The following is an 11,420-nucleotide window of genomic DNA, read 5'->3' as shown; positions in this document are numbered from 1 at the left end:
TAAAAGCAAAGTATTCATATCTATCTTTGCTTCATGAAGAGAATGTCTAAGTCAAAAGACTCATTGTTACTCTTTTTCAAACATAATTTTATTCCATATTCATGTATTTTAAACTAAGTGAAACGTATGTCCAACGGTTTGTTTTCGTTATCTATGAATCGAGGTCCAATGATCAACGTACTCTTGGCTATGTTGACATTTCATATCTAAATTTCTTACATGACTCTTATCTAAGATTCCCTCTTTTGAAAACTTTATGTACTTTGTTCCTACCTTTATAAGATACTTGTGTAATTCAACAAATAGATCTAATGCTAAGAGTTTTATCTAGCTAGTGAATTATGATAAAATTATGCCTACTCCTTACTCCTTGGCATAGATTTGAAGGATATTATGAATATAAATTGGGTTTCATCAATGAATAAGAAGGTAACTGCTAGTAAAGGTAGTTTTGAAGAAATATTTAAGACATAAAAAATCATTGATATTTTTACAAGATTATTTTTTAAGATAATTTTTTTTAGGATTTTTGTTTCCCTCGTAATGACCAATATTTTTATTATCAGATAGTTTATGTGAACATTTATTGTCTTTGAACTTTTTCTTAAAATTTTGTTATTAGTTTTCATATCCATTTTGACTGCTGGAATCACTATATTTCATGATCTTAGAAGTGTGTATTTTAAAAAATTTCCCTTTGATTGTCCGAAGACCAAATCTTCAAGATCAAAAGTCAAAAAAGTAATTTTTAAGGAATAAATTTATTTAAATTTTTCCTTGATGAGATAAATATATTAGAAGTTCAATACCAAACCTCACCACCCATGACATTCTTGTAAAATACATATATGCTATACATTTTTTGGGCCCTCAACATTAAGTTGTGTGTAGCAAACCTGTTAATGATCCCTATCTTTTAGCATGGTTTAACAATTTTACCCTCTCCTATAATTGTGTGTTAGTGTTTTGGTGTGTAGAGGTAGGTGGCATGATTGCCCGGATATAGATTTTGAGTTAGTAATTGGGATTTGTTTGGGTATTAGAGCGATCAGATATGTTTTGATTAGTTGGATGGGAAGTTGGAGATAACACAAACATATCTTCACTATGAAGATATTTTTTGGCAATAGGAGGTAGGGTATGATTGTTTGACAATGGTGATAGAGATATCAGATTCTTTTATAGTCTTCTAAGGGAAAGAATAAAAAGGTTACCTATCTAGAGGATTCAAAATGTCTAGGGCAACTGGCTAGAGGATGAGCTAGACATAGTTACCAAAGCTATTGATTTTCTCTAGAATCAAGTTACTCAAGAGATAAATGCTATTGATTTGTTATTGCAAGAATATTCTTTAAATTATCAATGTTAAAAGGAACTCAGATCTATGCAAATGACCAGATATAGAGGGATTCAGCAGAGTTATTTTTAATTTGAATGGGGCAGCGCTTGTTGTCCTAATGGTCTAACGGGGAGATTTTATCAAAGTTTCTATGAAATTATTGTTTTGTATTCTAAGGATGGTTCAAGACTTTTTTTGGCGGTAAGACTCTACCTATGTCTATCACGCTCACTAATTTGGTACTCCTAACATAGAAGGAGAATATTCAAAACCTCTCCGATATGATAGATATTTTCTTGAATAACTTTATTAATAAATCCCATTTTAGGATTGTTCAAGATATATTAGATGTTCGTCTACCTAACTTGATTTCCAGCTAATCAATCTAGGTTTGTTTAAGGTAGAAGTATCACTGAAAATTTACTTCTCACTCAAGAGATTGTTATGCATATTAAAATAAATGGCAACCAGCTAATATAGTTATTAGGATTGATATGTCTAAGGTTTATTAAAGTTTTTTAATTGAAAATGCTAAGAAAGATGGGTTTCTCAAATGACATTATTGATACAACTAGTGGTTGATTTCCAGCAACTCATATTCTATTTTAGTTAATAGGAAACCTCATAATTTCTTCAATTCAACTAGAGGAGTGAAGCAAGGAGATCCTATATCCCTCTGATGTATTCATTATATCAGCTAAGATTTTATTATGGTCCTAAACTATTTATTTATGGATGGATAATTGGTTGATTATGGGTTACTAAAATGGAGCACAAATTTGAATCATTATACTAATAGAGATGATACTATTACATTTGCATCAGGCCATAAATATCCTTTAAAAATAATAATTCCAGAATTTCAGAAGTATGAATCACGATTAAGATAGAAGATTAAGAAAGACAAAAAAAGCCTTCTATTTGCATCAAAATGAAGCAGTAGAGACGAGACTGCTAGTAAAAGAGTGTACTAGTTTTCCAAGGGGTCAATATTTCATGAAATACCTAGGTTGTCTTATTCCTCATGCTAGAAAAAGAAAAAACACTATGTAATTCCTTTAGAAGGGTAAAATATAATGTTCAACCCTGGAGAGGTAATATGTTATCTTATAGTGGTAAAGAGGTGTTGATTAATAATGTTCTTCATGGCATTCCTATTCATGTACTATCTAATATAATTCTATGAAATATGTGTCTTTAGGGATATTCATAAAATCATTGCTAAATTTTCTTAGGGTAATAAGAATTATGGAAGAAAATGTATTGGGCTTCCTTGCTAATGTACGTCTTCTAAAGATGGTAAGAGGTTTTAGTTTTATATCATTATTTGATGTCTCCAAAGCTATGCATGCTAAGCTTTTGTGAAGATTTAGGACTCAAAGATATTTTTGATCTAATTTCTTTGTTAATGCAAGAAATAAATTACAACTCTGGTACAATAGATACATGGCTGACAAGTATGGAACTACATGTTTCATATGAGAGATAGTAAAACAAAATCTATGGCAGGAACATAAAGAAGTTATATATTTTATTTGGTATAACAATTGGATAAAATATGGTCCATTATTGCTTTGCTAAGATAATGTACAAAGTTGTCATCATTTGAAAAACATTGATATATTCTTGAGAGAGATGATTTGGGTTTTGATACTAAACATGTATTTTTTCCTTGTGACATTGTTGATCATGTGAGGCAAAATATTGATCTTGTAAGGCACCCTAACTAGGAAGACAAACCTTGGTGGTTACAATCTAGTAATGAGAAGTTTACAGAGAAAATGTCTTGGAAAATAATGAAAAATAGAGCTACTCCTGAAGACTCTTTTAAACGTATTTAGGTGAAAGGCTTACACTTTAATATTTCTTTCTTTGGGTAGATATTTTAGACTGGTGAAGTCACTACTAAAATAGTCATGGATACCTGAAACCTTAATATTTCTCAATTTGCACATGATATGCAGTGCCTTCTAGGAAAACTATTGAGCATTCATTTTTAAAAAGTGAATTAGCCTTTATTGTGCGGAGGTACAATGCTAGTATGATAGGGATCACAAGCCCTCTGATATACAAGGAGTCTATTACTTTAGAGAAATGGTTTTCTAGGAAATTAATTCTTACATTAATACGTGTTTAAGTTATGATTCAATTGGGTTCTAAATATCCCTCAAACTTGGCCCTAAATAGCTTCTCATCTTGATAATTTCATGCCAAGTGTCTATCAAAAAACTGTTAGATAGTATCATCCTCCTGGGTGGCTTGTAACACTGATGGGGATTATAAACGAAACCTACTTCTAGTTCTATTATTTTTTGTTTGATAGATCATAATGGTAATCTGGTGGAGGCTAAGGTTGTTTAAATAAGTCTACTAGTATATTTCTTCCTTTCTTTTTAAACATAGTGACAATCTACCTATCATGATGGGAAAGTCATGTACACTTTTTCAAATATTATATTGTTAACATTACCTAATATTCCTTTTGAGGTATTCTTGACCTCATACTATGGTTTCTTTAGAAGAGGAAAAACATATTATTACTTGGAGGCTCTTAGACTAAAGACAAGATTTCCTGCAAAATCAATTCTCATATTAATAAGTTTGTCAAGCCTAGATTAATTGGGTTGTGAATACACCTTAAACTTGACCTCAGATAGTTGCTTATCTTGATAAATAAAGGCTGTATTTTTATCACATAATTTTTAGATGGTCTTGTCCTCTTCCTCCTTCTCCAGGGTTGCTAAAATGTAACACTGATGGGCTTCTAAAGGAAACCCTAGTCTTAGTTCTACTATGTTACATGTGAGAGATCGTCATGATAATTTTGTGGTGGTTAAGGGTGTGAATTTTTCTTGTTCTACTAATTTGGTGGATAAAGAAATTACAATTAGAGAGGGTCTACGATATTTCCTAGATAACAACTTTTATCAGATCATTATTGAGTCTAATTTGTTAACTATGATTAACATTCTAAATGAAGAGTAGGATTCATCTTGAAGTGTAATAATGAAGTCCAAATCCATCAATTAGATCAGGAATACTATCAGTGTACTGATCCAAATTATTATTACAATAAAACATATGGTAAGATTTGCACTTAGACTTTCCTTAGCTTATTTTTGAGAAATTCAAGGTTATTCTAACATTGAATAATTTTAGAGGGTATGTCAATAAAATAGAATCTAAAAGTAATGTGATTATTGGTAGTGATGTTTTATGTTGTAGCTAGGTGGAGAAAGAGTTTTGAAAGTTGTAGCAATTTTTGGCACTTGAAATAGAGTTGTAGAACTCAAATTATAGAGATTACAATGGGTTTGAAATGTTATAACTTATGTTGTTTCTTGTAAATTGAATGAAGATAAGATTAGGTCCTGACTGCCTCAGAATACTATAGAAGAAAAAGTAACTAATATAGCGGTACCATTGTAGAAGTCTAAGGCGCCATATCGGTGGACCTCCATTTTAATGCAGGAAACACATTAGAGGAACTTTAACTACTACAGTAGTATCACGAAGAATTTGGTAGTTTGTAAAAATCAAAAAAATATTTTCGTTTCTCACTTTTTTGAAAAATGCAAGGGAGCTTTGAAGAAGGTGACTTTTAGAAAGTTATTGTAGCACCTCGAATCTAGTACCCAGAATGCTACATGGTGCTCATGACCCCGAAGGACCATAAGCTAGCCCATGACTGATATTTGTACCTGAACACTGCATAATATACTAAAAAACATTGAACGGCCATAAGGTTCAAAACTGATAAAACATAATATCTGAGAGTGCAGCATATCGATACCAAAACAACACTAACGTAAACTGTCTGAACATACTATAATCTGAAAAGCCTCTAAAAATAAACTGTCTGAATAAGGAGTTAATGGGATATGTCCCCAACTAAATCCACCCGATGAAACATACTAAGTACTGAAATAATGAACTAATCAAATAATAATATCCTCGAATAATGAGGACTCTCTGCTAAATCTGGCTGCTGGAATATAGAATGCTACTGATGCTCTGGAGCTCGTGCTTCTGAACCTATAGTATAGAATAAAACACCATAGCGCAAATGCGTTAGTACAATTGAATGTAATGGTATGTATGCGAGGTAGGCTGAATGCAAAAAGTTCAAATAGATGAACAAAGCTAAGTGACTGTATAACATGAACGTGAGAATACATGCATGAATAAGTGACTGTAACTGAATTTGTGATGATACTGACTACCGAGTCTGAATGCTGATAACATGAGTTACTGGTAGCTGATATAACTGATACTGAGCGACTGTGTCTGACAGTTTAAGTTCTGATGAAACTAGCTGAGTTGCATACAGAGCTGAGCGACTGTATCTGATAGTCCTAAGTTCTATTACTGAGACTGAGACTGAAACTGTAACTGTGAGAAGTAGTCATCTAACCTACATTCCCCAAATAAAACAATATAGCTGAGTTGGGGTCTTATCTAGAACCTCAATTGGAAGGGTGTCTACACCGTGCCACTGGTAAGGACAAGCTGTGAGTAAACCTCATCTGGTAGGTACTCTAATGAGAATGGTGGGACCCTCAACTGACAGGTTAAGCTACTTCATCAACCCTCAACTGACAGGTTTGATGTATCAACCTACTCTAGCTACATAGTTCTAGAATGCAAGGATTGCTTCTAAGAATCACGCCCTCTACTGGCAGGTGAGTTCCCATTCTTGGGTTCACTCAGTGCTAAATCCTACTCCAATCTGAATAGACATTGAACAGGATTAACTAACTTGAACTGGACTGGACTGAATTTCTGAGATTTCTAATGTTACTAGAATTATTGAGTTCATCGAGTCTTCCTGAGTCACATGACTTCCTGAGTTCTATGGATCATGGCTTGACTGAGAGTATCGTGAAAACATGGCACTAGCTCTAGGCATATAGATAAATTATCGGGTACAAGTACCCCTAAGACTCAATAGAAGGAAATTGATAAGGCATGACATTCTTGAATACGTGACCAACAATCCATAATACAATAAGTTGGGGATTTCATGAAGTACATGGTTATCATAATCTTGTACATGGTAGGAATGCATATAATTAATGTCAGAATTTCATACTCTAATATCATGAGCATTCCAACAAACATCTACATTGCACCACAATAGAATGGGAGTCATTTGAACATAAGGGTAAAACATACATTTATCATATGGATCACAATAGAGATATAATACACAATTTTTATCCTCTTAGGCAGTTTATCAAACACCATACATGCACAACTTAGGGCATAGGTGTAATCATCAAATTACACATCCTAAACAACTCAATTCAAGGATTTCAACTTGCCTGCTAACGTAGTTTCATGAAAAACAGGTAAGGATTCAAACTTGAGATCGTGCAGCAAGATAAACATGGTTACAAAACAACCCACAACATAAACATCATGATTTATAATTTAAAATAGGGTTCTTGAGCTTTATGGATGAAAGAAATCTATAAATCAATACTATGCATACTTTGGATGGAAGATTCCTGAAAACTAATGGTGAAATTCTTGAAATTGGATCCTCAGTTGAAAACCCTAAGCTTGTTCTTGATGGATTTTGAGAGAGATAAGTGTATTTAGGTTGAATTGGGGCTTAATCCCGTGTTTTAGAATTTTATAGGTTGGGAAATTGACCCTTTTATCCTTGAGGACACGGTCATTTAATGACAAAAAATTGGGTGCCGACGCTATAAGAGACGTGGTGCATTGATGGCTATGACGTGATACTCAACGCGTCACACCATGATCGTGTCGAGCCTCAGAAGTTTTGGTTCTAGAAGCCTGCACAAATGTTGACCAACGCGATTGGTGATATGGTGCATCATAATAGTGTTGGTCTACTATTTAGGGATTTCAAACATGATCTAAACATGTTTCAAAATATTCAAAACATATCTGAGAACATCTATTGAGCTTCCTGATCATAATTAATAAAAATACAAACAATTTAAGGATGTTAAGGTGGCAAAATGGTATTGCCAAATTTTGAAGGCCAATAATAGGCTAAGTTTGGGAACCTAGCTAGAATTTTCTAAGTTTGGGACCCCTTGACAAGTTTAAAGGACTGAATTAAGCTATTGGGTTTTACGGGGTCTTACAATATCTCCCCCTTGAGAACACTCGTCCTCGAATGAGACTGAGTGAGAGGGGAGAAAAAATAAACTGACGTACATACTGAACATGAACAATTGAAACAAGATTCTATGACTGACATGACTGTTAACTGAATACATCATACTGAGCATGCATATATTATGCATGCATAACTGATTCATGAATGCATGACTGAGTGTTCTGATAACTGAGTTTCTCACAATGAGAATGCATATCTGATGTCTGATTATATGATTGAACTGATACATGAATGCAGGACTAAATATGCAATGGTAATCGATACCGAGTTTATAATGAAATTCTGATCATTAACTGGATACCAAGTTATGGCTAAAATCTTAACATGAAACTTAAAGCTTAAGGAGAACTATTACCTTGGACTGCATCTGAGTTAGCAGAGAAGAGGTAAGTATACTTGATATGCATGTCTTCTTATGATTCCCAAGTAGCTCCCTCAACAGACTGATTCTGCCAAAGAACTTTGAATAGAGGGACTTCTTTATTCCTTAGTCTACAAGTCTGATAGTCAAGGATTTTGACTGGAATCTCCTCATAAGAGAGGTTGTTTTGAACATCTATGCTATGAATACGAACTACAATTACTAGGTCACTTATGCACTTCTTGAGCGAAGAGACATTGAAAACTGGATAAACTAAGGCTTGATATGAGGATAACTCAAGATCATAAGATACCTTGCCAAAACAATTGAGAATTTTGAAGGGACCGACATAATGCGGACTGAGCTTTCCCTTCTTGCCTAATCTCTTCACTCCCTTCATGGGAGAGATCTCTAGATAGACATAGTTACTAATCTCGGACTCGAGAACTTTTTTGCGCACATCTGTATAAAACTTTTATCGGCTTTGAGCAGCCTAAAATCTTTCTCGGATCAACTGGACTTTTTCTTAGGCATCGAATACTAAGCTAGGCCTTATGACTGAGGTCTCACTAACTTCAAACCAACCAACATAAGATCTTTACCTTCTACCATAGAGAGCTTCAAATGGAGTCATCCGAATACTGTAATGATAGCTATTGTTGTATGCAAACTCAATCAAAGGCAAGTGGTCATCCCAACTACCCTTGAAATCAATTGCACATGCCCTTAGCATATCTTTTAAAGTCTAAATGGTCCTTTCTGCTTTACCATCTGTCTGAGGATGAAAGGTTGTACTGAGATGAACTTGGGTTCCAATACCCTTTTAGAATGCTTTACAGAAATAAGAGGTGAACTAGGTACCTCTGTCTGGGATAATGGATAATGGAACACCATGCAATATGACCAACTCTCTAATGTAGAATTTGGCATAATCCTCAGCTAAATAAGCGGTATGGACTGGAAGAAAATAAGTTGATTTGGTCATCTTGTCTACAATGACCCAAATTGAATTATGCTAATGACGAGTATGAGACAAACCCATCACAAAGTCCATGTTCACTTCTTCCCACTTCCAAGTAGGAATATTGAACTCCTGCATAGACCCACTAGGCTTTTGATGCTCTATCTTAAATTACTGACATGTAGAGCACTTATCCACAAATTTTGCAACATCTCTCTTCATCCTACTCCACCAATACATCTCTTGCAAGTCACGGTACATCTTTGTGACCCATGGATAAATAGAGTAACACACACCATGTGTTTCTATGAGAATTCACTGCCTTAGTCATCCACACCTGGCATACAAAGACAACCTTGACAATGCAAAACACCATCTCCTCCTTAGGAGAAAACCTTTAATTTCTAATCTTTCACTGATTCTTTCAACTTGATTAGACTGGGATCTCTATCCTATTTTTCTTTCACCTTGGAAACTAGAGATGATTTTGAACTATTCTGAACCCATATACTACCTTTTACGAAATCGACCAAGTGGACAGATAGTCTGGCAAGCTGATAGACTTCCTAACCTAACTTCTTCTTACTATCCTCAACATGAGCAACACTAGCCATAGACAGTCTACTGAGAGTGTCGGCCACTACGTTGGCCTTGCCTAGATGATAAAGGTCACTCATATTATAATCTTTCAAGAGCTCTAACAACCTTCTCTGATAAAAATTGATATCATTCTGAGAGAATACGTACATAAGGCTTTTATGATCCGTGAACACATCTATATGAACACTGTACAAGTAGTGCCTCCAAATCTTTAAGGCAAAAAGTAAACTACTAACTCAAGATCATGAGTAGGATAATTCTTCTCATGGGGTTTAAGATATCTGGAGGTGTAGGCTATAACCTTACCATGATGCGTGAGGGAACAACCCAAGCCTACTCTGGATGCATCACAATACACTATGAACCCATATGAACCATATGGAAGAGCCAAAACTAAAGATGAGGTGAGTCGAGTCTTCAACTCCTAAAAACTCTTCTCATAAGGATTTGAACACTAAAACTTGACTTTCTTCTGAGTCAATATGGATATAGGAGATGCAATAGAAGAAAATCCCTCAATGAACCATCTATAATAGCCAGCCAAACCCAAAAAACTCCTGATATCAGATGGAGAGATATAGCAAGGCCAGTTTCTTACTACTTTGGTGTTTTTAGGATCTACTCTAATGCCATCATAAGAAATGATATGACCAAGGAATGCTACTGACCTTAGCCAAAAATCACTTTACTGAATTTGGCAAACAACTGATGATCTCTGAGAGTCTGAAGTACTATTTTGAGATGTTCTGCAATATCATGCGCACTACAGGAATAGATGAGGATATCATCTATGAAGACTATGAAGAACATATCAAAGTACTGCTTGAACACATGGTTCATCAAGTCCATGAAAGTTGTTAGGGCATTGGTAAGACCAAAGGACATGACTAGGAATTTGAAGTGACCATACCGAGTATGGAAAGCTATTTTTGGAATGTCACATTCTTTGACTCTGAGCGGATGGTAGCCTGATCTGAGGTCTATATTAGAGAAATAGCTGGAACCCTAAAGTTGGTCAAATAATTCATTGATTCTAGAAAGTAGATATTGTTCTTGATCATGACTTTATTGATTTAACGATAATCAATGCACATTCTGAGAGAACTATCTTTCTTTTGCATGAATAAGACTGGTGCATCCCACGGGTACATATTGGTTCTGATGAATCCCTTATCTATGAGATCCTTCAATTGTTCTTTCAATTCCCTGAGTTCCATTGGTGCTATTCTATATGGAGGAATACATATAGGTTGAGTATTTGGAATAATATCAATACCGAAGTCCATTTCCCTTTTGGGAGAAATTCCTGGAAGATCTTCAGGAAAGAAATCTGAATATTCATTCACTACTGGGACTAATTCAAAATTGGGAGTTTCGGAACTAGAGTTCTTAACTCAAAAAAGTCGATAAACACATCCCTTAGATATCATTTTTCGTGCCTGAAGGTAAGAAACAAGTTGACCTCTAAAAACTAAAATGCTACCTCTCCACTCTAGGGCAGGTTCATTCAAAAACTAAAACTGGACATTTTTGTTTCTGCAATCAACTGTGGTATAGCAGGAATGAAGCTAATCCATACCGAGAATGACTTCAAAATCAGTCATCTCTAATACGACAAAGTCTTCTGAAGTGACCTTCTGAGATACCATAATTGGACAGTTTCTATATACCCATCAGGCTATGATGGTTTTACCCACTGGGATGGAGACTGAGAAGGTCTCTGCTAGAATTTTGAGACTGACTTCAAAATCAACTGCTATGTAAGGAGTAACAAAAGACAAGAAAGCTCCTAGATCTAGCAAAGCATAAGCATACAAATGAAAAATCTATAACATTCCAGTAACCATATCAGGAGAATTTTCCTTATCTTGCCAGGACTGGAGAGCTTAAAGTCAATTTGGCATTGCCCACTAGTAGCACTTAAAGTGGCATCCTACTGATTTAGGTGACCGGACTGAGCTGAGAAACGGTTCTGATGGCTCTAGGAACATGTCTGAGGATA

This window comes from Capsicum annuum, chromosome 5, assembly GCF_002878395.1.
Source record: "Capsicum annuum cultivar UCD-10X-F1 chromosome 5, UCD10Xv1.1, whole genome shotgun sequence".
NCBI classification, from domain to species: Eukaryota; Viridiplantae; Streptophyta; class Magnoliopsida; order Solanales; family Solanaceae; genus Capsicum; species Capsicum annuum.
This window is presented reverse-complemented; position numbering follows the sequence as displayed.